Source organism: Notamacropus eugenii, chromosome 3, assembly GCF_028372415.1.
Source record: "Notamacropus eugenii isolate mMacEug1 chromosome 3, mMacEug1.pri_v2, whole genome shotgun sequence".
In the NCBI taxonomy this organism is placed as follows: Eukaryota; Metazoa; Chordata; class Mammalia; order Diprotodontia; family Macropodidae; genus Notamacropus; species Notamacropus eugenii.
Genome location: NC_092874.1, coordinates 483,632,208 through 483,660,147, shown reverse-complemented (window position 1 = coordinate 483,660,147; position 27,940 = coordinate 483,632,208).

The following is a 27,940-nucleotide window of genomic DNA, read 5'->3' as shown; positions in this document are numbered from 1 at the left end:
ATTCTCTAACTGCCCCAATATCCCACAGCCTTTCTCCTGCCATCATGGGAAATAGAAATAGATATGGATAGTGTTCTCACCTCAAAAATAATAACACGCCATTCTGAAAGAAATCTGAGACCAGCCAATTCATGGCCATGTCTTCACAATGAGATGTCTTTTTTTAAGTGGGTGTTATGTCCAGTATCTGCCACATAGTAGGTGTTGCTTTACTGATTGCCTCCCTACTGGGCTTTAGTCCCCACAATACTCAGCATAAAGCTTTAATCACAGTGATAATAAAACAACAGTAGTAACCCTCTCACAGAATGAGATGATGATAAGGATGAGGATGAGGATGAAGATGATGGTAATAAAATCAGCAACAGGATGAACATGTCATCTGAATGGTCCTGTTTGTCATTTAGAGTTATACCAAGGCTGCACTCAATGAGCCTGCCTGGGATTCCCTTTGATATTCTCTGAACAAGAAAAAGAACAAGGTAATGGTGATAAACTGACTTTCCTGTGGCCCTTTATGGTTTGCAGAGTGTTTTGGAAATGTTACCTCACTTCTACCTCCTGACAGTCCAATGAGGTAGATGCTCCACAGATCCTGCTGCCAGACTCCAAAGACTCTGGAGGAGAGAGTAAGGCTGATGGTTTTGTACTACTCTGCTTTACGTCACTTCACTTCATGAGCAAGTCAAGACATCCCTGGTGATGTCATCAGTCCTCTTTGAGAATGAAGCTGAGGCTGAGTGGTTAAATGGTGTGCCCAACTTAGATCATTCTAGATCCAACACTGGCCTTCTAAGCCATTTCCTCACCACAGTCCTGGAGATAGGCAGACCCAGAATGAGGATGCCCATTTTACAAGTGAGGACACTGTTCTTCAGAGATGGGCGGTGACACCCCTAGGAACACATGATTCCTGAGTATCAGAAGCTAGAATTAAGCCCAGGTGACCTCACTTTACTCTGGGGATCTGAATCCATTCTGACAGCTCTCATGTCATAGCTGTTGCCATTGTTTGTCCTTCACTCTTGAAGAGGACCAGTGGTATCAGGAAGTGATATCTTGACTTTCAGTGAATTGGATGTAAGTGAGGCAGGGCTGTGCAAAGTCATCAGCTTCACTCTCTCCTCCAGAGTCATTGGCAAGACATAGGTCAGGGCCACTGGCAATGCCCATGGATGCTGTGAGACACCTTTCCTGAATCTCAGATTGTCTGTAGCACTGTCTATTCAGTAATTAAAGGCTAAGTAAGAATTGAGGCAAAGAATGGATTAGTTTGACTTCCCTAAAGAACCAGTCTGAGAGGGGAAGACCTATGGGATTTCTGGCCAGAACAGAAAAAATGTTATTTTACTCACTCTGAGACATCAACACCCTAACACCAGCCCATCTCTTCTTCACTGTTCAATTAAAAAGAATAGAAGACACACTAGCAAACGGTGATTAAATGACCCTTTTCCAGCATTTGTACCCAGGCTAGAGAAAAATGAGCCCTGAAATCTCCCTCCCCACTGGCCCTCAGATGGGCTATTTTCATGCCCATCTAGGAAACTGGTGGCACTGAACTGTGACTCTCCAGGTCAAATCTACCCAGCCAAGTCCTAAAACCAGAAGGCAGGAAGCACCACAATTATGAATGGGGCACATCTAGAAAAGGAAATGGGGATCACAACAAAATCCAACAAAACTTCCCTAAAAACAGATTTTGCCAGAGTAACTTCTTTCACTTTTATGGAAAAGGTTATGAAGTGGAGGATCAGGGTGGACACTTTAGATGTGGTCCATCCAAGCTAAAGCAAATGATTTGACAAGATTTGTGTGGAGAGGATGATAAGATAGAGGGTATAGTAGTGGGTGGGGTCCATTCAGAAACCAGAACTGGCTCGAAAGAGTCATCATTCATGGGTCAGCATCAATATGGAAGCATCTGAGACACTTGTGGAGTGTCTCAGAAATCTGCACAGTTTCATACATTTGTTTATAAGTGATTGTGATGGAGGCACAGAGAATGTGCTCATCAGATTGGCAGATGATCAAAGTTTGTAGGAAAAGTTAGCACATTAGATGGAAGAGAGAGCATCAGAAACAGTCTTCACATGGTAGAACATGGGGCTAGAACCAAGAAGATGAAATTTAATGGACATAAAGGTAAAGATTTACGCTTCAACTAAAACAGTCACCTTAAGAAGTAACACCATGGAGGAGCCATGACTAGGTAATAGATTATTTTTAAAAAAGGAAAAAAAAAGAAAAAGAAAAAAGGACCAGTGAGGTTTAGATTGCAACTTCCTTCAGGATGAGTCAATAGAGTTATTTAGAGTAACCTAAAATGCTCTTTCCTTCTTAAGCTACATGACATACAGTGTTCAAGGTTAAAGCAGTAAAAAATGTTCCTTGCCTTGGTTAGGCCCTATCTGTTTGGTTCTGGGCATCCTAGTTTAATCAAGATGGGATAAACCAGATAATATACAGGGTAAGAGGTAGACACCAAGAAGGGGAAGGATCTTTGTTCATGCCCTATGAGGCTCAGTTGAAGGATCTGGGAACATTTGGTCTAGAGAAAGCTGAGAGGTTGTGAGAAGGGTCTCAACACATTTGAAAGGCTGGCAAGTGTAGAGGATTGAGATATTCTGTTTGTCCCTGGAGAGCATAGACAGGAGCAATGGTGTGGGAAAAAGAGGGTACTCGGGTAAGTTATTATGGCTTAATATCAGAAGAAATCTCTAGTAATTAAAGTTGTTTTGAAGTGGAAGGGGCTGCTTCAGTGGGTAGTGGGTCCAGTTTCACTGGAGGGCTTGAAGCAAGGTCAGGGATCTTGTAAAAGGGATTCTTGGTCAGTCATTGTTGTTTCTAGAGGGTTTGTGGAGGGAAAGGAGGCAGCAATGGCAATGCTCACCACAGGCCAGCACACCTAGCATGTCTGTGGCTCACATATGGGTCAAACCAGATGACCTTGAAGGTCCTGTCTAGCTCTGAAGCTTTGTCATTCAATGCTTCTAAGGAAAATATTCTTTCAACTTTTCTGTGAAGTTAGGGAGAGAATACTACACTAGGAATCAGTCACTGATCACTCTTCCTGCCTTTGATATTTTAGCGGTGATGTGAACTCATCCCCTCTGAACCTCAGTTTCTCCATCTATAAAATGAGGTCAGTTTAGAGCAGAGAGTCTTCACTTTCATCCCTTGGGCTGTCCAGAGAAGCCATGAATCCCTTTGCAGAACTAAGTTTGTAAATGTTTGAAACAAAATACACAGAGTTACAAAGGAAACTGACAATATTGAAATACAATTTCTCTCTCACTGTATGTGTATATATATATATATATATATATATATATATATATATATATATATATATATATATATATATATATATATATATATATATATATATACACACACATATATCTATGTGTGTGTATATGGTATAGATAGAAGATAGATTCATAGATAGATAGATAGAGATATATTTAAAGTTCACAGATACCAGGTTAAGAATCTCTCGTCTAGATGAACTCTCAGGTTATCTCCTACACTAATCTGTTCTTTTTCAAATGAGATAACATGTTGGGGCGGGGCGCACTGTGTAAACCTTAAAACATTACGTGAATGCTAGCTACGAGGAGGAAGAAAATAAAGATGATGTCATTCTGAGGCTTTTCCAAGTTTAATCTAAAACTGAGGGAAGCCCAGGCAATGTTCCAAGGGGACCAGACACTCTCTTTTCCTCAGCACTATGAGATAAGTTTAGAAGCAGCCTCAGATGTTTCCTAACTGTGTGACCCTGGGGAAATCACTTAACCTCTGTTTTCCTCAGTTTCCTCAGTTATAAAACAGGGATAATCATAATGCCAAAGTCCCAGACTTTTTGTGAGGATCAAATGAGATAATATTTGTAAAGCACCTAACAATTCCTGGCACATAATGGCCACATCACCATCATCATCATCATCATCATCATCATCACCATCACCATCATCATCACCACCATCATCATCATCACCATCACCATTATCATCATCATCACCATCATCATCATCATCACCATCACCATCATCATCATCATCATCATCACCACCATCATCATCATCATCATCATCATCACCATCGTCACCATCACCATCATCATCATCATCATCATCATCACCATCATCATCATCATCATCACCATCATCACCATCACCATCATCACCACCACCACCACCGCCATCATCATCATCACATGTGCGGACTAACAGCTGTATCTCTTTCCCCACCAGATCCTTATGGGGATCAGACTGATGTAACATACCTTTAAAATCTCAAGGGCTTTATAAATTTAAACTGTTGTTGATTTCTAAATGATCCCACATGTTAAAAACAAGGTCATATTCAAGTTCTTTTCTTTGGGTATGGAGCCCTTCAGAGATAAGGGAGTAAAGGTGAAAGTGAAGGTCCTTAGTGTCTCCGATCCATGCGGGAGCTCTGACTCTAACCCTGATATCTGCTAGCTGTGTTCTAGCCATGTGCATCAACTGTCTTCACATTTGGAGAACAGGGCATGTGGTTAAGAGTCTAATGGTCTGCTGGTTTAACTGTTCACTGCTGTCTCCAAGGTGGAGAAGTTAGTATATCAAAGTAGTGAATAAGATTGGCATCACGATAAATTCTACCGTGACCTTGGGCAAGTCACTGACTCTTATTTTCCTCATCTGCAAAATCTGTGGTATAATCCAGGACCTCAATGGATTATTTGGCTTTGAAAGAGGTGATGCAGGTAAAGTGCTTTATAAATGTCAGTTTGCATGGCTATTATCATCGACTATGCCTCTCTTTACTCTTGCCCCAGGGCTTCCATTCCGTTTTTAAAGAGCCTTTTGATGTGCGAAGACCTTTAAGTGTAACTGTTAAATTGCCAAGCCAATAGATTGGAAACAGAAGCCTTACCACAGGCGGTTAGGTTAGGTAGTCTTTCCAGCACGACCGTCTCTGCTACTCAAGCACATTTGAGAATGTCAGAGGAATTCTTCAAATAATGGAGTGAGATGCATTCTCCAATATGAAAAATGTGTGAACTGAACTGGGAACACAGGCTCCTGCCACAAAAAGCAGCGCTTTACCAGGCCTTGGGAAGCAGATGCAGCCATTAATGAATTCCAAAAGTGATCTCAGTACCCTTTTATAAACACCATGGTTCATTTAGCCAACACAAAGCCTACTTCCTCCCTCATGGGGCCTGGAGAAATACACTCATTTTCCTGGGTTCATGTATCATTTCAAACCTCAAACTCAGGCTATACTGGCTGAACAGCCAGCCCATTTCCTTGCCTTTTCAGCATACCTGGGCCAAGATTCAAGCGTGTCAAAGCCAAATGTGGAAGCAATTAATGATTTTGAAAACATAGCTTAAGATGTATCCATTCAGTTAGAATTTTCATTCATGACACAAGAAACCGTTTTTTGGATAAATTGAGATCTGGGGTCTTGCTTCCATATGAAACTAAAAGTATCTAAAGTAATCCTCAGTGTTTGATTGAGGATGTTCTAGATTTATTAACAGAAGTGGTTTCTGAACATAAACCAGGTGTCACAAAGGTCCAAGAAGTTAAGTAAGTCTCTATTATAAACGATGTCTTTTAAGACAACCACATCTCCCTGTCAGTGGCCTGCCCCTTAATTAGCTGATCTCATCCCCGATCCACCTTTCTCTTCTGGAGAGTCTACCTTCAGTTTGCAGCAGATGTGAAAATATCACCTGGTCCCTCAAGGTCTGAAGCTTTTTGACTAGGATTTCACAGAGTTTACAAACACTTTCTGGCTCCCTTTGGTGGTGATGCCCTTTTGGTGGTGATGCCCCTTTGGTGGTGGTACCCTCCCTCTTTGTCTTGCTTCTTTCTTCCTGGCTGCCTTCAAGACTCTGTTCACATCCCGGTTCTGTAGGAGACCTTTCCTCACCCTCTGACTCGCAGCACTGTTAGTGTCTTCTCTCTGAGATGACCTCCTCTTTACTCTGGATGTGTCTTTTATGTGTGTGTTATTGCACTTTGTCTCCCCCATTAGACTGGAAGGTCCTTGAGAATGGAACTTGTCTTTTAGATTTTCTTTGTAGCCCCTGTACTTTGCACAATAGAGCACACAGTAGGCACTTAATAAATGCTTGTTGCTGTTGTTGATGATAATGATGGTAATGAATGTACCCACATAAAATGCCAGAAGCAGGAACTGGTTGACTGTCAGTCAACAAACAGTTAAGTACCTGCTATATTTCAGACATTGTCCCAAGGCTTTGGAGCCTCTCCATTGTATCCCCATTTCTTACCTTGGGAAGACGGTAGACTTATCCAGAAATGAGTCACTGATCACTCTGTTGTTCATCCCTTCTTTGCTTGACCATTCTTGGATGACCTCTCACCTGGTGGTACCTCTGGATTCCCATCAGAATTCCTGCTTCTCTCTGGAAGCTGTCTGGTGCCTTCTCCTCCAGAGAAGCTTCACACTTGTATTGTCCCCAAAGGCCCTTTTGCCTTTGTGTCTGTTTCTCTGCCCCTCCAGTCTTCTGATAGAAGGCTAAGATTCCTCTGATTTCTCTGGGTGTCTTTATATCCTCTTCTTTGTCGTTGAGATGTTTTTCTTTTCCTTTGAAGCATTTCACATGTATATGTATATGTGTGTGTGTGTGTGTGTGTGTGTTTCTCCCAGGAATATTACATTCTCACTGAAAACTTTCAGAGAAAAGATTCATTGGTAGAAAAACAGAGTACTCATTCATGTTTAAACACCAAAAAACAAAGGAATGAAAGGTCCATTCTTTAAAATGATCCAAAGCATTTATATAAAAGCAAGAGCTAGCACCATTTGTAATGAGAAAACACTGCCAATACAATTACAAATGAAGCAAGGAAACCACTATTTCCACTATAATTTGAGAAGTTGCTAGGAACGATAGCTGAAATAAAACTGAAACAAATAAAGGAGATGAACAAAAGCAAAATGGAGGTAAAATTATCTAAGCTTGTGGACACCACTATGGCATACTTAGAAAACCCTAGAGAATCAATAAAACAACTTTGAGACAACTTTGCTTCAGCAAAACATCAAGAAGGAAAATGAATTTTATTAATCAGAACTTCTGCATTTAAAAAAGCAGGACGATGTACTAAAAGAAATACTTAACAATGGAAAAAACATTAAATATTTGAGAGTTAACAATAAACATTATGTACACAAATACATCTACAAGTCAATTTTTATAAAATAAAAGATCTCAGTAACTGCAAGAAGATTTGATGAGTATGGTCAGTGCCATTATAGTAAAAATGATCCCATTCAAATTAATGCCCACATTTAATGATATAATACTACATTACTAATAGGATACATTATTGAACAGAATTGCTAGTGACAAAACTCATAAGCAAGAACAAAAACTCAAAAATATCATAGAAATTAATGACCATAATAGAAATTAAAGGAATTTGATGTGATCAGATCTCAAAATTTATTACAAAGCAATAAGTAATCAAAAATAAAAAGAAACATGAGCTTCCTTCTGGCAGGTGAAGGATCTCCTTGAAATTAGGAAGATAAGGGTTGATATTCTCCTTCTCATAGATGCTGGCTTTGTGTATAATTCTGGTCAAATTCCAACCTCTCGGAGATCCAGGCAACTCTAAGATGGAGAGAGGGAGGGAGAGAGAGAGAGAGAGAGAGAGAGAGAGAGAGAGAGAGAGAGAGAGAGAAAGAGAGAGAGAGAGAGTATGGAGAGAGAGGAAGAGGGAAGGGGAGAGGGAGAGCGCAGCTACGTGACGACAACAGAAGACAGAGTGCCTGGAGTCAGGAAAACCTGAGTTCAAATCTGACCTCAGACACTGGTTGTGTGACCCTGGGCATGCGATTCAACCCCTTTGTGTCAGTTTCCCCATCTGTAAAATAAGTTTGAGAAGGAAATGGCAAACTACTCCAGTATCTTTGCCTGGAAAACTCCAGAAGGGGTCATGAAAAAGAGTCCGTCAAAACTGCAAAACTAAAGGATGAAAACAGATTATAATGGGTGGGGGAGTGGGACGGGCCATAGTAACTAGGCAATCTGGAAAGACTGATTGGAAGAGGGGGCGTTGGAACTGAGACTTAGAGGAGGCCAGGGGTTCTTTGAGTTGCAGGTGTCCCAAGGCTTGGGGATGAGAGAGAGAGCCCGGTTCTAATGGAGCAGCCAACAGGGCTGGAATGTTGAGGGTGTGCTGAAGCTTGGTCCACAGTCAGCCCTCAGACATTGGCTGAAGCCAGACTGAACGTGGAGCTGGGTCGTAACCAAGAGAAAAGAGGGAGAGAGCTCAACAAGCCAAGTTCTTGATGAAGAGCATGGTGAATCAGCTTTGTGCTTTAGGAACGTGGACATGGAGAAGTCTAATGGTGGTGGCTGTGGTGTGGGGAACTGCGCCTCTGAAGATAAAGACTGGACTCCTCCACGTCTCCACAACCCTCCTCCACGCCCCACCTCCACGCCCCACCTCCACGCCCCACCTCCACGTCCCACACCTCCACGCCTCTACATTTGTCCTCTAAGGTGCTGCACATGGAGAACCCGACCAGGGAGTTGCCTGAAAGTGCTACAAGTTAGGGATGCAGTTCTAGCTCTTAATTACCGAGCTTCTTCTTCCTGCCAACATACTTTGACTCAGATTAGGCTGAAATTTCCTTTTGGTCTAGGATAATTGAATGTCCTCCTTGCATTGAGGGCGCTAGGATAACCTGTACCAATAAAATCTTTTTGTTGTTTTGTTTCCAAGTCCTCTCGTTGATAGCCTTGGCAAGGAAAAAGAAGTCCTCTCTGACTTAGCCACCACATGTCTCCTTCTCAGCTCTCTGGGTAAATCAAATACATAGGGAAGATCAGTGCCTTGGCGGTTAACTTTATCTCAACACCTGCCTTTGAAGATGAGATGGACCAAAACGCAAAATAGATTTGGAAAGAAACATAGGAGGGCCTTGGAATGGATACATGCTGTCCTGAGGACAGAGAACAGAAGGGAGAGGAGAATTTCAACATCCCAGAAGACAGGGATGGTGAGGGTGTATCTGGTGGCTTCACATCATCCTGCCATGGTGCTTTCTTAGCATCTCACCCTCTGGCCTTGCTGCAGCTGCAGAAAGATCAAGTGTGGGGTTAAGTAGCCACTCACATTGCTCCCCTCTCACCTTAGTTTCACCTCTGATGGAGAAGTTAGAAACAGGCAACTTACTGGTTATGGAAGGGGCTAAGAGCAAGGAGGCAAGGTCTACTCTGAGGCGGTGAAACTGGCTGACAGCAAGGATGGGGCTACCTCCAAAAGGTACAGGGAAATCTGGAAGAGGGGTGGGTTTGGAGGGAAAGAAAAGGAATTATTTTTGGACACAAAATCCCAAACCATTTTAAATAATATTTTTTTGAAAATCATGGAATCCCACCTGAATCTCTAGACTAAAATTTGTGAGACCTAAAGGCAATGTCACCAGACAAATCAGAGGTGCCAACATGCTCACAGCCTGCTAGTCTCATGGGTGTGGCAAAACTGTCATGCCCAGACTGAAATATAATTGGGAAGTGTTTAAGAAAAGAAATAAAAATATGATAAAACATAGGTAATGTTAACATGTGGTTTTCTAAGTCAATATGTAGCCAGTATGGATCTGTTACTATTTGAATTGGACGTCATTGGGCTAAATAGTATTCAAAGTATGTGTAAGTGGAAAAGGGGGTGGGCAGGATGTGCAGAATTAGCAAAAGATAATCTGCAAATGATCCCAACCCTGAAGTGGTTCCCATGTGGCCCTAAATGACCCTGGGGAGGACTTCTATAGGCCTCTTGTAGAGGATTCTGGACAAGAAAGGTGTAAGATTAGAAGATGGAGCAGTTTTTCAAGTGGCATTGTTTGGGGGGGAGGGTGGAAGCACTGAAGAAGTTTGATTCTTGATTAACTGAAAAGAAAGGAAAAAAAAGAGTGTTTGCCAGGAGTATTTGTTCTGTCTGAATACTCAAACCCCAAGTATTCAAATAAGACAAGAATATGGAAATTTCTTTGTTAGCCTTAAAGTAAATACCGTATATCTGTGGTTTGGTAGACTTTGATATTTCCTCCAATGCTTCCATCCATGTTTCCCCATCCTGTATAACTGGCCCATGGCCTTCCATAGCTTCACTACAGTGGGTCTGTCTAGTGAACTGGAGGCCCTCCTTGCTTTCTCTTGAAATAATGAGGACACCAGAGCGGCTCATGAATTATACTATTGGAAAGACATCAGCTTCTAACTATTCCTAGAAACCTTTTGGCTGAACTCTGGGACTCTGACCTGCCAGGATTAGTGGGGGCTGGGATCCTGTATATTGTTTTTGTCAACAAATAATCAGTGGGATCCTTTCTCCTCCATATCTTTGAATTGCTTGGCAAATGGTAAAGATGTGGGACATTGTTGAACATTATCATTGATACCAATGTCTCAAATTGTGATTAATGAAGGTTATGGCACTTTTGAGGTGTGGTAGGATTGTATTATACCTAATAAAATACAATTCAATTTGTTGACAAATATTTTGGAAGTGCCGAGAATTTGCTGGGTGGGATTCTAGCTCTAGGGGTTAGAAAGACAAGGATGGAAGTGCCCCTACCCGAGGTTAAAGACCCCCAACTATACTGGAGGCAAATGTGGAGCCCACAAGGAAGTCAATGCTACAAAATGAATATGAAGACCCTTCCAAGGGTAGAACAGGCTGAGACGTGGAGGAAACAGGATCAGCCTCAGGAAGATGGACACAAGCTGGTGGAGGGAGACCTCGGTGAGCAACTTTGCAGCAATCCATGTGGGCAAGCAGCAGTGGGATCTGCCTTATGCTCCAGAAGAAAGATGATGTCTGACTTTGGTTAAAATCTGGGGAACGACACCTGCAGGATAGTATTTTTTAAAATCAGTTCATGGAAAATTAGAGCTTTTATACCGAAGTGTCTGATTTGGCTTCATATATTGTCAGTAGTTCTAGAGTGCAAGAAAAAAAGTAGATTTTTATATTTTCAGGGCTGGATTTTAAAATTCTCAGCCTAGATTCTTCTTAGGCTAGCTTAATTGGGCCTGCTTGTAGACAGTCCCTAGCATCCAGAAATAGCATCTGTGCAAGGGTGTCTCCCATCCGTCACCCCAGCAGCCACAAGGCTGGAGCCACTGGCCAGGAAACAAGGACTGATAACCTTCTTCCCCAACTTCCTTTTCCCAATCTGTCTTGACTTAACTTTGAGAAATGGAAGATACAATTAGGTCATGACTCATGCATCTTTTCAATTTGGATTTTCTAAAGAATGAAAGTGGAGAGTCATCGACTGCCACTCGATTCAGTCGTGTGTGTAGTTCAGTGTATATATATCAAAACAAACTCTGGGGCTTACTCTATGTTTGAGCTAAGAGAGAGACTTGTCCCTTTCATTGGGAGGGGGTTTATGAGCATTTTCAAAAAAAAATGAATCAAGGCTTGTGAATGAGATTTTTATTGAATAAAACTCCAGTTTCGACCTTTGCTCTGAAGCGAGACAGGTACCCAGGCACCCTGAGGGTCAGTGAGAGGCAGCCGACAAGATGGAAGCAATAATGAAAGGTCTCCAGGAGACATCAGAGGCTTGACCTGACCCTTGAAACCTTCTTTCTGTAAATGAATTGGTGATTCATCCTGAACTGTGAGATAGAGGCAGTCACTGGCTCCTCTTTCCCGCCTTAACCCCCTATAGCCTAATTCTTAGCATGTATGAATTGATCTAAAGAGAATTCCGAACCCCATGAACAAAGATTCAATTCAGTGGTCTGTGCCAATGATGGGTTCATTGGTTTGTTAAATTTTCATCCATGTATTGTGAGAGCTCTTGACAACCCCTGAAAGAAAGCAACAGAATCATGACCAGGTCTTAGGATAAGTGGGGGAATATCACATGGGCCTTAGAGTCTGATGTCCTCATTTTACAGATGAGGAAACTGAGGCCGAGAACTGTTATGTGACTGGCTTGGGAACAGTCAGTTAGCAAGCATTTAAGTGTTTATTATGGGAGAGATTGTGCTACTCGCCAGCTACAAAGAAAGCAAAAACACATCCCTGCCCTAAAGGAGTTCACATCCTAATCACTGAAACAACAGGTAAAGCATACACACTGAAGAAAAGGGTAGTGATCTCAGAAGGAAGGCAAAGCAGTGAAGGGGGTGGGGTGGGGATCAGGAAGGACCCCTTACAGAGTGTGAGATTGGAGCAGAATCTTGAAGGGAGGCTGCCTGGGAAAGGCAGGAGGCAAAGGTGAAGAAGGGAACATCCTAGGTATAGGGACATGTCAGAGGCTCTCTTTCTGACTCCAGCACTCTATCCTCCATGCCACAGAGATCCCACAGCCTAGAGGTGAGGCCCCTGCAGTTTCTTCTTATGACTGGATGGCTGTTCCATGAATCTCCTTCTCAAGAGGGTGCCCTGGCTCCCCATGCCTCATACCTCTCAAGCTATGTCCATGACTTCCTCTACTGAGCCTGTGAGCCCCTGTACAGAGTGCCTTTGCTTGTCTCTCTTTCCAAATGTTGCCCCATTAGCATGTCAGCTTACCAAGGGCAAGGATGGCCTTCCTTTCTGTCTGTCTTGTGTATTCCCTGTTCATAGCACAATGCTAGTACACAGTAAATGCCATCTACATGTTAGTTATTACTGTTCTAGAAGCCTTCCTCATTCTCTGTTTTTGCTCCATGCAGGTAGCTGATTAGTAAAAACAAGAGACAAGAGCAAACTGACAAGGCATTCCTTGGACAGTAGGTCAGTCCCAGGTTTGTCCTTCTGTCCTTCATGAACCAGTGTCCTGAATTTACCTTGAAATGGTCAGCTAGTTCTATAGTGGAGGGAAATGGGAAAAGAACATAAGAAGTATCCACATCACTGTGTGCCTTCCCCCAAAATCTTCTTGGTCCCCAGCCCCCGTGTCAGATTATCAGGTGAGGTCTGGATGACTTCTACTGTGGCTCAGGAGAAGGACTTCAGGATTTGGCCAATGGAATTGATCAGATCGCTGAGGGGAGCAGACCTTGATGAAACCTCTATCAGAACTAGTGATATATGCGAATGAGTGGTTCTACAGGAGAGTATCTTCGAGGTACTCCTTGTCCCTAAAGCATCTTCCTCCAAAGGTCCTTGGAATGAATCTCCCAACATTTTCTATGTGACTCTGAGGACTTGGGCTGATGATTTCTGACTTTGATCATGTGGTTTCTGCAAAACAAATCCATGATGCATACTTTCACCAATCCCCAGAGATGTTTTCTGGTGAGGTACCTGGCATTTCAAATAAGAGATGCCAATGGTCTTGGCATCTGTTGCTCTAAAGGGGATGCTTGCCTAAGGATATATCAGAATTTTGTTCTCTTTTGAACTGACCTGACTCCCTGCATCCAGCAGCAGGGAATGCTCATTATTGGGGCTGCACCGTTGATTTTTCCAGCCAGGCCTGGCCATGGGTGTGGGTCCTAGTGATGCAATCTTGGGAGAATAACAGTGAGCAGACAGAGTGGAGCCAAAATCCTGGACGCAATTCCTCGTGTAGGAGAGAAAGGGAAGAAGGGAGAGTGGGAGAGAGAGGGGGAGGGAGAAGGAGAATGAGAGAGGGAGAGAGAAGGGGGAGGGAGAAAGAGAATGAGAGAGGGAGAGAGAGAAAGAGAATGAGGGCAGTTCAAATCCCCTTTCTGAGATTCTTATGAAAGTCTTTCTTTTGTCTGTATTTCTATCAATTCTCTTCCTGCTGGGCTGATTCTTTTCCCCTTCCCCTCTAACCCTCAATATGCAACCCAGCCTCTTCGTTCTCCTTTGTCTTGGGAGAGGAAGGATTGAGACCCTTCCATTGGCACAGATAGCAAATTTCACCTCGTAGGTGGGAAGGACATTGAAATCCCAGGGCCGTCTGTATCTTTTGATTTCTCCCCTTCTCTGTTCTGTCTTCCCCCTTGTTCTCTGGGATGACAGTTGGGGGGGGGGGTGTGAGGGTGCTATTGACTTCTCCACTGCTTGCTGCTAGACAGAGACACACAGTTCAGGAAGCTCTCTGATTCTTGTATGAATTCTTTTATCCTCAAAGGGACTTCCTGCAAAGGAAACTATTCGTTTTTCACTATCGGGTTTCTGCTCCCCATGGTGTCTAAGAAACCATTCATTTAATTTTTGACATTTTGAGCAGATTTGGAAAACTAAGCCTATTTGAAAAGACTTGCTCCTCCATGGGAACAACAAGGGGAGAATGGGAACAGAAGGAGACAGAAGAGGGAAGCATTCCAGCAGGGCACAGCCTCGCCTATGGGATCCTGATCTATGCTAGGAAGCCTGGCATCTCTATTCAAACTTTTTGGTACATTTCAAGTCAAACCAGAAAACATTTACTGGTCATCGATTTTGCTTGATGCTGGGTGTGGAAGTAGGTAGTTTGGAGGACAGAGAAATGAGAACGAGGTAGCCCCTGCCCTCAGAAAGCTTATATTCTACTGGGGAGAAATAAGATATACACAGGTAAATATGATCAAAAGTGAAGGATGAACTAATGTGTTCTGAGAAGTTGGGGTTCAGCAGAGAAAGAATAGGAAAGCTTCAGTCATATCATTCTGTGATTCTACTCCACTCCTGCTGGTAACTTCCATAATACTGCTCAGCCTGAAAAGTTGTCCTCTCTCTTCCATTAAGATCTCTTCCCAACTGATTTACACAAGTTAGAGACTCATTTTAATTCAACAACCATTTGTTGTACTAAGCACTTGGCTAGGCAGTGATTGAAATCAAAATCCTTTCCTCAAGAAAAGAGTTTGCCTCCAATGGTGACATGGGAGCCATGGGAGAGGAAAGAGGGATTACAACATGGCAAGTCAATATCAATATAAAATAATTAAGTAAGTATAAATGATATATAACATAAACAAAGGAATGTGAGATGCCGGGGTATGAGAAGAAGAATAAGGGAAAGAGAAGGAATTATTTAATGGCCCTTTTGGATCAATGGAGTAAGGAACACGGAGAATGCTTCCCAGGAACCATCCTTTCCAATTCCAGCTGGGCTACAGGTTCTCCTCCAGAGCCACCAGAGAAGTTAAAGGGAACCTTGTCTCTGGCCTCCTCGATAACTGGAAGACTGTTTAAAAGGAGATCCAGAGAATGCACAAAGCAAATAATCCATTCTTGGGTAACTAACTGGCCTGGCCTCTCTGGTCCCTAGACCAATGCAAATTCCCTTGAGATGGATTGAGCAAAGTGGCTATTATAGACAGCTCATCTCCCCAAAGAAGTGATGGTCACCAGAGGAGATGAGAAGAACCTTAGCTTTGTTCTAGCTATTACTGTAACAGCCTCTACCCCCTCCCCCATTGTTGGCTTATAATTCAATCCCAAGGAATCTTTCTTTGCTAGCCAAGAGAAGGTCGGATATCATGATGTTCTGGTCCTCAAGCTTTGCATTAACTCAGGCCCACCAGTTTGGGGACAGATATGAGAGACTCTGATGCATCTTGCAGGCCCCTCACTAGTCACTTTGATAGAGGAAAGGATAATCAAAGTCAACTTTTCTGGAACATTTTAAGTTTTGTGAGACATTAGATACATCACCTCATTTGAGCCTCCAAACAAACCTATGGGCTCTGTACAGCTGGAATTATCAGTGCCTGTGTTACTGGTGCAGCTAGGTGGCTCAGTAGATAGAATGGAGGCCTGGAGTCAGGAAGACTCATGGTCTGGAGTTCAAATCTAGCCTCAGGCACTTACTATCTCTGTGATCCTTGACAAGTCACTTTATCTCTCTTTACCTTAGTCCACTGGAGAAGGAAATGGCAAAAACTCCAGTATCTTTTCCAAGAAAACCTCATACAGGGTCATGAAAAGACAGATGCGACTGAGTGAATAATGACAAAGGGGCTCAAGCCTTAAGTTTATTACTCTTATGTTGAACTCAATAACCAATGGAATTCTAGAGTATATTGAATGTACAAGTTAGGGATTAAATTTGATTGGTTATGTTAAGTGACTTTCCCTCACCTCACAGATCACGATTTACCATATAGTTGTACAGAATTTTTCAGTATGTATATATTGTGATGTACAACTTATCCAGTATAGTCATAATTTCTTTGAATTTTTCATCCAATTAATGTATCCAGTGTGGATGGCTAAAATGATCTCATTCACATCACGGTGGATTTTATTGAGTGGGGTACACAGTATTCCAGGTCTTGTGGTTATTAATATGTCGCCCTTTGTGAATGGAAACGCTTAGAGAGCTAGTCCCAGATGGATTCAATAGGGAATCCTCAATCATTTATGTTTTGTACAGGATGCCCTCTATGACACAGGGAAACATCTCAGGTGAATACGTGTCTGTTTTGCACTTTACTCCATCTAAATCCTCAGTAGGTTATTTAACAAGCGTGTCTTTGTAATTGTGCTGTTGTGGAGTGTTGTACAATTTTAACATGTGGAGATGCTGTTTTGCTTAAAAAAATTGATGAGACCCAATAATGGGACCATTTTCTGGCTTTGTTGTTTTTCAAACAATGGGAATGAATAAATGAATAAATCATGAAGAAAATGAATAAATAAAATGAATAAATGAATGAAATAATGAAGGAAAATCTATTTATTAATCACTTGACTATTTGCTGATTCTAACCCTAAATGCGCTGTCTCTGGGAATACAAAAACCCTGAGCAAGTCACTTCACCTCTAGTTGCCTCAGTTTCCTCTTATGTAAAATGGGGATAATGATAGTGCCTCCCTTCCAGGGTTGCTGTGAGGATCCAATATGACAGCAATTGTAAAGTGCTCAGCACAATGCCAGGCACATAGCAAGCTCTCTGTAAATGGTAGCCATTTTCTCTGTCTCTCCTAGGAATTAGAGTGGAATTTGTTGCATTTTTCTTTGGGACTTCATTCGCTTCTTCTGGCTTTGTGCTTTACAGCCTTTCTTTCTCTTCTTGCTGTCGCTATTTGCTCCTTCTTCCAGCCCACTTTCGGGCTGCAGACTTGATGGCAGAGCTAGACTGTGTGCTCTTCTGCAGGGGAGGTCTGGGATGCTCCTGCTGCTACCTTCTTGGGATACTGAGGGTCAAATTGTCTGAGGATCTCAACAATGACTCAGGCTGAGGACCTGCAAGCTTTCAATGGTCCCAGGAAGTGTCTCATTGCCATCCCTCTGGTTCAAACTCCATCAATTCTGGCCTGGGTTTGGGTTTGAGCACCTTAGCCTTCTGCTGGACTCAGCCTCTATCAGCCATTTGGAAAGCTCTGTTGGTTCAAAGTAATAGAATTTCAACCTCTAGTCTGAATTTCTTGTCTTGGTTATTCCTCTACAGGTTTTAGAGACCCACTGCTGCTGCTTGCTTCTAAACCTGTTTTTTTTTTTTTTTTGGTGCACCCCTCAGGTCACCTCTACACAGGTCCCCCTCATAATTCTCCCTGAATCTGTGACCAGGACTGAGGATTGTTCAAAGTTACAAGTTGGCAGCTGTCCTCCTTGAGGTGTTCCAGTATAGGTCTGAGGGTATCCTGGCAATGATCTGGGACTCCTTATTTAGGTAAACAGCTTCTTTCTACATGGTGCTCCTAGTGAGATACTGCCTCAAGTGTCCACAGACATCTCTGTCTGCTTCCCTATGCTGACCTGGGCTGGAAAAAAATGACTGGCTATGACTTGTATTTCTCCATTGAGATTTGGTCTGGTGAATTTTCTAGGTCTGTTTGGAGTAGATTTTTTGGGAGGAGTTCATTATACAAACACTATCTTGGCTTTGCCCATGCTCAAATGATCTTGTATCTGTATGTTATATCTTGTCCCTGCCAGTGAAGTATGAGACACTTGAAGGCAAAGACAGTTCTGGTTTTGGTCTCACCCCAGTGAGAGAACAGTTTTGTCTTACAAGAGCAGAGGCTTAATATGAGTTTGAGGAATTGAACTGAATGGATAGAATGATATTCCTCAATCTTCTATGCTAGTGTTCTTGGGTTTTTAAAGGATATTGGAGAAAAGGAATGTGCTAACTAGAGGATGTATTTCCCTCCAAGATCTCCAAAATTCATGCTTGGAATCTCCAAGGAATGAAAGCTGGAATAAGTCAAGGAGTTTATCTCTTATAGCCTTCATTACTTTACAAGACAGAAAATGGAGGTCCTCAGAGGTCAAATGATTTTCCTGAGGCTACCTAGAACTTGAATTCTAGCTATTTAACTCCAAATCTAGGGTTCTTTCCCCTTATCCAATCGCCTCTTGATTTCATCCATGATCAAAGGGGCTTGTGACTCATTTAAACTGTTTGGAGAAAGAAATTTTGCCATATATATATATATATATGTATACACACACACACACACACACACACACACACACACACACACACACACACACACACACACACACATATATATATATATATATATCTGAATTTTTCTTACAGCCTAGAAGAGTACCCTGTACATAGCAGGGCCTCAAAAGACAAAATTTTTGAGTGAATAAATTATGAGATATTTTGCCTCACATAGGTTGGCATATAGCAAGTATTTAATAAATGTTTGTTGGTTGATCAACACAAGCAGGAAGATATGAAGGGGATGGAGAAAGAAGGTGACATATTTTTCTTGAATGACTTGAGTGAGTGGGAGGGAGGTCTTGAGGGATTCAGTGCTGCCCCCCCCCCCAAGATTCTTATCCTTCCAGCTAGATCTTCACCATGGCTTCAGGAACCAGCATTCCCAAATCCACCTGAAAAGGGGCTCTGACGGTAGCTTACTGTTAATAGATGAGGGATTCAACTAGATTGTGAGCTCTGGCTTTAGTGACTGAGATTTCACCAGCTGAGTCTTTTCTTTGCTCTGGCTGACTGGGCTGATGGATGGACGTGCACAGGATTAGAGCTTGACAAGGTGGTTAGGAAATTCAAGGTAGATCAAACATAGGATCAGATTTCTATTTTTGGACCTGATGCCTACAGTGCAATATTGGGCAAGCTGTTTCCCCATCTTACTGCCTCCCTGTCTCCAGGAATGAGTCCTTGCCATCTCTTTGCTCTCTAGAAGGGTTAATGCATCATTTCTCAAAGGGTGAACATTGTTGGGAAAATGGAAAAGATCTCTCAGAGTGTGGTGGTCTCATGACTTATCCACAGCAAGCTTCAAGAAGCAGAGGTATTATCCTTAAAGCCCTTGACACTCACTCCACAACCCAGGACATTACATCACATTTCTCTTTCTATTAACTCAAGAACAGTACAATGCAAATTCTAATATAAGACCACCCCTGCCTTCCCCTTGAGGCTGCTTTTCTAGCTACCACTAGCACTGGTAGTTTGGGGCACTAGAACATCAATGACTCATCTTCCCTGAGAGTCCTAAGAGTAATCTGGGGGATCAGTGGCTTTGGTACTACTACTCATGTGGGTGTATCTCACTCAAAGTGAGAATGCTATAATGTTATAAGACCTAGACCTGAAAGGGCCAGGGTCTCACATTGCATCCTGGGCCATCATCCTGGGTCATCCTGATAAATATCAAGCCACTGGACCCAGATGGCTCAGGAGAAGAAAGTGAGGTTGGTGACTTTGCACAGCCCTCCCTCACTCAAAACAAAGTCAACTGCAAGTCACGTCATCCTCTTGATGCCATGGTGATCTTCCATAATGAAGGACTAACACAACAACAAGAGCTCCTCATGAACACTCATTCTGTGTGTTCCTCAATATTCATCAAGCAATTGACAATTGGCTTTTATTAAAAGGATATTTGCTGAGGAGGAAAAGCAAGTGCAGAAATTATAAAGCAACCATTCTCAAACTCCCCTTGCACACACAAGGTTCCTGGGGAGAATGGAGAGAGCACACGTGTCCAAAGGGTCAATCCATGGCTCTCCATTACTGAAAGTCCTTGTCTTGCTTCATGGAGTTCTAATGAAGCTCTTAGGATGCCTCCCCTTGTAGAATTCTGAATCGGCCTTTCTTTCGTTAGCGGGCCTCTTGACTCCCAACGAAGAGGCTGCCAGCAGCCACTGCTGCTCTGGGGACGACAGTGTGAACTCCAGATGATCAGACCTTTCCCAGTTCATATGGAGCAGCCAATGGGAGCGGCAGAGGTGGGGGAAGGGAGAGAGAAATTCAGTCTTGTTCTCACTTCAAGAGCAATTTTCTCACCCACCACTTGCCTGGCCTGGTGTGGGGATCCTCAGACTCCTGGGCTGGCTCGCTGGTGTATTTCAATAGCCCAAGGGGATGCGATCCATTTGTTTCAGTCAGCCATGAGACACTTCCTGTGTGTTCTCACCCGCCTCTGCCTAGGGACCCAAGCGTTCGGCTCCTTCCAAATGGACCGGGACCTTCTTTGTCTCGAGTTTGCACTGATTTGTTTAAGTTTTTAAATTCTGTTTATGGTTATTTATTTATGTTTATAATATATATTTATGTAAATATAATGTTAATATTTTATATTGATTTTATTTATATAATCTATAGATAAATCTAATATAAATACATATCTATATGAATATTTTTTATTTATATCTAATTTGATTGATTTACTAGTTAGCATTGATGACCTTCTATGGTTTGAGATACATATATATATACACATTCTTTTCAACACCAGTGTTATTTATGTGATGCCAAGTGGCTGAAAGGTATTACAATAAAAGTTACTACAATCTCGAAAGAATAAAAATTCTTTGATGGAGAAGGAAGGAAGGAAGGAAGGAAAGAAGAAAAATGTTTGGCATTGTTACTGAAGAAAAAAAGCAAAACCCAGTACCCAGAGGCAGGCAGTGGCATGGTACTGCAGAAATCCTGGTGGCTTTGGAGTCAGAGATGTGGGTTCCAGTCTCAGCCGTACTCCTTAGTATATCTATGACCATGAGAAAGTCATATCATCCTCTAGACTTTGGTGGTCTCATCTACAAAATGAGTTGATTAGACTAACTGGCTTCTGAGGTCTTTTACCAATCCAAGTCTTTTTTTTTATGATCTAGGAGTACATAAATGTATGCTCACTTTCTCACATCTAGAAAACATTTATGAGAAAGATCTATTCATAAATGAAAGGTCTCATTGACTGGACATCATGATTCAGTGAATACTAAGGGACCTTTGCAGTCAGGAAGAACTGAATTTGAGCCCTACTTCTGACACATACTGACTGTGACTCTGGCTAAGTCCCGTAACCTCTACACAGGGTGTGTGAAAAGTGCTAATATATTTTTAAGCCTTTAAAGCTTAAAACTTCACACTGATTTTGGGAGGACAGCCTGTATATGCCAATGTCACTCTGGGAAGGTCTAGTAAACTTTCAGTAACCCAGATGATTTTCTAAGACTTTAAGTGGCAGAACAGTTCTGACCTGCAAAGATGGAGGGGGTTTCATTAACCTATACCAATAAAATTAGCAATCTGTTCTTGCCACCGAATGACAAAATATGGGAAGAGGACAGGTCTTCACCCCTGATGTTCAGCACAAGATCCCATTTCCATGGAGGTGTAACTACTGAATGATGCAGAGAATGCAATGTCCAAACTTAGGTTTCATTATTTATTAATGAGTGTTGATTTATTAAACCAAAATGTCAGTTTATTGGCTATACTTCAACAAGGTGTCACCTAGATTTATCTTACGATTATCCAATGTTCCTGTAATATTCCTGACAACGAAGAGAACTTGGCTGATATTGGTGACCACGTCATCTGACTGTCCCTATCAAGGGAGGCATAAACACAGACATGTGCTTGACAAAGGTGTTGGCCTTTGCCATAGAGCAGAGGTGTCCACTTCAACATCCATTTTTGTTTGGTTTTTATATGTTTCGTTAAATATTTCTCAAGGACATTTTAATCTGGTTTGGATGCACTGGGGAGTGTGGGTCACACATTTGGCATCTTTGCCATGGAAGATGGACTCCGTTAAATTTATCTGACAGGCTATCCTTGGACACTAAGTTAAGAGCCCTTGAATTATTCTGACTACCTTATGTGGAAGGTAGTGGAAACTGAGGCCCAGCAAAATGACTTGCCAAAGTCACACAGGTATCAGATGGGAAGGATGGGATTCAACCGGCATTCTTTGACTCCAAATGCAGATCTCTAGACATGACGCTATGGTCCCAGAGCTCAAATGGCAGAAGAATTCTCTATGGACAGTGATGGTTTCTAGATGTTCCTATTTGAGGTAACACTGATGACTATCAAGGCCCAGAGTACTCCAGAGGTTCCTCTTCTGATGCTACATCTTGATGTGAAGGTGGCTTTGGGTTCTTCCAGGCTAAATCACCAGAACATAAGCCCCCAAAAGCATTGCCTGTGGCTAGGCAATATCTCTCAACTAAACTCAGCTAAGCACAGAGCTTCAGCCCAAGGAGGTGAACCACCAGGTGATGCATTCTGGTGGCCACCCTACACATAATGACCAATTACTAAAATATATTAGAGTCTTGTATATATATACACAAGGAAGAACACAGCATGAGATCATCACCTTTGGAAGCAATTGCCATGAAATCAAGACTGATAAAATGGACCGATGCTACTGAAAACCTCAACCAGAGAGTGTTTGTACTTGGCCAGCAAATTCTCCCAACAAGAATGAGCTGGCTGCAAGTCCTCCTTTGGCCTGGGGTCTGGTCAGCTGCCATCTTGGCACCCACGAGGGCCACTTCTGTTACCACTCAGCAGCTGCAGGGCAAGAGCTGGGTGACTCAGAATTTGGCTGCCTTGCAGGTGAGCCATGAGCAGAGCGGGATCAGCTCTTGTCCTTCAGATATCCTTTTGCCAAGGGAAGATAAAAGCACATTGCAAGCTTAGCAAAACCCCAAACCGACTTGAGTGATTAAAATCAGAAGCAAAAAAAAATGTTCCGCATACCCAAGAATCTTCAGATTCATCAGGAGATCTTAAGCCAGGGTCTGAGCTGGCTGTCTGTTTGTGATTGATGGAATATAAAGATTTGATGGCAGTCTGGGAAAGCAGAAGAGGACCTTAGCTAAGGGTACCCAGCTCCTCATCACAGGGACTTGTGTGTAAAGAGAAACGTAAGCCCTGGTTGTGAAGGTGAAGCGGCCTGGCTTCTGGCAGTCTAGCATCCAGTTGGATTATCTCTAACACACAGGGCTTCCTGTCAGGTCTCGTCAGGGCTCAGCCGGAAAATGAGGGCACTGGACTTCATGATCTTGAAGGTACCTTCCAGCTCTAAGTTGTGATCATTCTCTACTATCCATCTGAGAGTTCCCATGGCATGAACCCAGCAATCTCCATTCTCTAGAGATCAAGGCATCAGTCAATTCTCAAAGTGCCTACAAGGCTCCTGGCACAGTGCTAGGTGTTGGCAGTACAGAGACAAAAGAGAAATCACCCCTGTTGTCTAGGAACTTCCATTCCATTTAAGGAAACAACATTTATGCATGGACATGTATAAGAATTACATAAAAGATAAATTCAAGGTAATTTTTTTTTTGAGGAAGGGAGGTACTCCCAATCAAAGTGACCTACTTTAATCTCCTCCCTACACACCTTTGCACAGGCTATTCCCCCATGCCTCTGTCTTTACTTCCATCTCTTGGAGCCTGCAGGTTTCTTTAAGGTTCAAATCAAGTATTGCATCTTATAAGAGACTTTTCTTAATTATCTTGTTATTAATGGCATCGACTCAACCCTCTCCTCAAATTGTCTGGTATTTACTCTGTAATTTTTCTGTGTTTCCTTTTCAGAACACATGTTGACTGAAGAATATTAAGTTCTGGAGATCAGAGATTGTATTAAATTTTTACTTTGTATCTCCAGGGTCTGACACAGTGTTTGACACATAGTAGGTGTTTTGTAAGTGCTTACTTAAAGAAATCGATCTGATTACATTGAGTATGGCACAGTGTGTATGATACGGGATGTAAAGTTGGGAAGCCCTGACTTTGGCACTATCTATATGACCATAGACAGATCACTTGAGGCCTTAGATTCAGTTCAGCCACTGTAAAAATAGGGCTAAGAATACCGATAAAGTCTCCCTCTCAGAGTTGCTGTGGGGCTCAAATGAGAACAGTCAACAAGCCTTTGCTAATAACCTACTAAGGCACAGAAAGTACTTTGAGAACTTGAAGTAAAAAGTCTGCCTGCCTCTGTCTGTCTATGTCTCTCTGCCTGTGTATCTAAGTTTCTGTATCTGTCTCTGTCTCTCTTGCACATACAAACACATGTATAAAGCACCGGCACCACCACTCACTTCCTATTTTTTCAGCAGTAGAAGTTTTTGGCTTTGTTTCAAGCTAGGGATGCCTGGGGAATTTGGCCCCAGACGTGTTATAGACCAGTTGGGAGGGGAATGGGAGGCAGGTGCACTCCTAGTAGCCCTCAGCATGATAGATGGGCCAAGGACCCCTGGGAGGCTGAAATTCAGCTTCCCAGCCCAGGTATCCTGGTAGTGAGGGGTGGATGGGTAGGACAGGATGGACCCTCCTATACTTCTTCACTTACTGGACCATTCCCCAGTGGACAGTTTGAACACTATCCCTGGACAGCTTGCTTTATCCGAGGCACAGGCTGGGCAGAGGGGCCCCCTCGGCATCCCCAGGAAGTTATACTGGCAAGCTGGGCAGAGGGCACTGCATGGAAGCTACTATTAGTGTCCACCAGCCCCCACTGGCTTCCAGCCTCATACATGTGAACAATGACTGAAAACACACGAGAACAGAAAATGACACCTTCCAGCTCCCTTCATTAACAACTCCACATGGTAGTGATTCCCACTGAAAGCCTTCTGCTATCCCAGCAGTTTCTGCTCAAGAGATCCCCATTTCCAGACATCCTTAGGGAGCTCCATAGCAGACAGAACATGGGCTTTGGAGTTAGGAAAAGCTGAGTTTAGATCCTGCTTCAGACACTTAGTTGGGTGATCCTGAGCAAGTCAACCTCTGCCAGCCTCAGTTTTCTCATTTGTAAAATGGGAATAATAATAGCTGCAACCTCCAGGGTTGTTGTGAGGCTAAGATGAGATAATGCATGCACAATATTTTGCAGTCCTTAACGTATTACATAAGCGCTAACTATTGTTATTATTCCCTCCTAGGGATTTTCTCATGGTCTTCCTGTTGTCTGAGAGGAGAGACTTGGTGAGTTTTTTTTTTTTTTATGTGATGCATCAAATCAGTATACACCAGCATTCTTTCAGTGACAGAGGGAGTGGGCTGGATCCTGGGAGGAGACTGGAGTGGGGGGGTGGGCGAGTACTGAAACTGTCACTTATTTCAGAAATTTGCTGAAGGCTAGTCCTGCTGAGCATCAATTGTGGGCTGACAGATCCAAAACTATGGCTGGATGCCAGGCTTTTCCCCCCTTAGTTAAACCCACTAGCAACTTAATGGGAGCATTGGTTCCTTCAAGGCATTTGCAGTTTAATTGGGTAGAAGAAACCTTCCCAAAATGCTCCTGGAGATGAAGCACCAGGACACATATAAGCAGGAACAGAATGATAACAAGTAAATGGTTGTAGAACACAGAGGCTCTGACTGGGAAGGGGCCCTAGTGGCCAGTGAGTCCAACCCATGTGTGGGCTCCAGGAGAGGTCCCCAAACAGTCATCCAGTCTTTGCTTAAAGATCTGCTACGAGGGCATCCAGCTGTCCCCTGAGCCAAGATAACCAGCTATTCCTTCTACCCTTGTTTCAGACATCACTTTCAAATGTTAAGGACCTGTGACTTTGTCTGTATGCCGACTCAGCTTACCACCTTCCTTTGCCTCATTTGACTTTGTTCACTCCTGGGGTTCAACAGGTTCATCACCTGGAGCCAGGGGTCTAGGACCTCCCATGGTCTTCTCCCATGGGTTCACCGGTTTGGCAAGCTCACAGAATCAGCGATTTCAGATATTGAATCCAACGCCCTCCTTTTACAGAACATGGGATCATAGCACTACATTTGAAAAGAACCTCACAGCCCAGCTATTCCAACCATTTCATCCTGCAAATGAGGAAACTGAAACCTTTGAGGTAAAGCTCATTAACCAAGCTTAGGCAGAGAGGGTCAGAGACAGGATTTGAACTCAGGTCTTCCTGACTATGCGTTGCTGTGTCCAGTGTGCCTTCCAGCCACTTCTACGCGACTGAAGGTGTAGCAGTGCTCCAAGGCCATCATTCTGAGCACTGGCTCTTAGATCTAGGAGGCGAAGGAGCTTAGAGTGTTCATGAACTAAACTCCATAGAGGAACCTTCAATATCTGGACCCGAATCAGACAATGTGAATACCGGTGCATTACTTGGACTTGCGCTATACTTTGGGGTCTCTTGATGGGGGCCTCCTTTCCCTTTCTTTCTTCATCTTCCCTTCAGACTTTCTGGCTTCTGTAATTCTTCATTGTTCCAATGGTCGTGAAGGGCCTGAAGGTCCAGCCAAGTGAATGTCAAAGGAGGAGAAGGCTCATGGGGAACATGTAGGCTGCCTTCATGTATTTGGAGGCAAGAGGAATTTGATTTGTTATTTCGGAGCCCAGAGAGCAGTACTAGGACAAAGGAAGGACCAGACACACATTCATTAAACACTGTGTTCTGGGCTCTGTGCTCAGTGGCAGGGGTACACACACAAGCAAGCCAGAAAGTTCCAACTCTTCAGAAACTTCCATTCCCACCTTCCATTCCATTCCTCTTCCATTGGGGAAGGAAGCATGTAAAGGGGAACCCAGAGGGGGCATAGGCTGAAGTTGGTACTTTGTAGTATGTTCTAGAACTTTCTGGGAAGTGGTGAGGTGGCCCAATTCTGAGCAAGCCTGGGTAGGAATCCACTTCTAAGAGATGGGGACCTAGGAACAGAGTCTAAGTTAACAAGCATTTATTAAGCACTTGTTGTATGCCAGGTATTATCCTGGAAATGAAAAAAGAAAGACAAGGTGCTTACATTCTAGTGAGGGAAGACAATATGAAAGAAAGTTGGAAAGGGGGTGAGAAAATGGAGAGTTAGGAATGGAGGTCAGAAAGGAATGAAGGAGTGATTGTGGCTGCCTTTCTGATGGGAGTTCTTGAAGATAGTAAGAGTTCCTGAGATAAGTAATGTTCTGAGGTCAGAAAGCTGCCTGGGAGAGGGGGTCTGAAAATGGCCAAATTATGTCCAGGAACAATTAATCTTGGGCCCAGAACCCTGATGATCTTCTAGCCATGGGGGAAAGTGTTGGAGGGCCCCAGATTCTGTCTGGGGTCTCAGAGGCTGACTCTTCTTGGTGCTAGAACCATTGTGGCCAATGCACCCAAGTAAGGCAGGTCGTTCCTCTCCTCTGAAGACCTGGGCCAATTGTCTTCCCAGATCGACAGTCTCTGTAGTACCTACTATAGGCGGGCATACAGTGAGAATGTGTTACCTTCACCCACATCTGGTCAGGGAGTCAGACAGTGCTGACATGTCCCGCTTGAGGCAGGTCACCCTGTACTGCTGATTCTGGGTTTGTTGGGGCCAGGATAAGGCTACACTGTTCTGGAGTTAAGGACTGGCTCCAGACCCACAGTCAGGCAAACATGGCCTGGCCAGGCTGGGGCTTCTTTCTAGTGCTAAAATCTAAGGGGCTGAGGTACCTGTCTATCTGCTATTTTGTTTTGTCCAATCACTAACCACACAATGGAACTATTTGTGAGAAGGGTAAGTGATCTAGGAAACATGGCACACCGTTGTGAGAACCACTTGTTTGAATCCACCTCTATCTCCAGAGGTCTTACCTAACAATAACCTGTATTATCACCCCACCCTCCACCCCAGCACTCCTTCCCTAGGCTGAGGGGCCAGTCTGACCCCTCTGATCTGCTACAACAGTGCTAGTGCCTTTTCAGACCAAAGCCCTCTGTGGACATTTGTAGAATGGTTGAACCAAAGAATGTCCCCAGATGATGAGCACCTGACCATGCCTCTGGCCACCAAAGGCACTCTCAGGGCCTGCATACACAGCCCTTGACCCTCTTCCTCCCTCTTG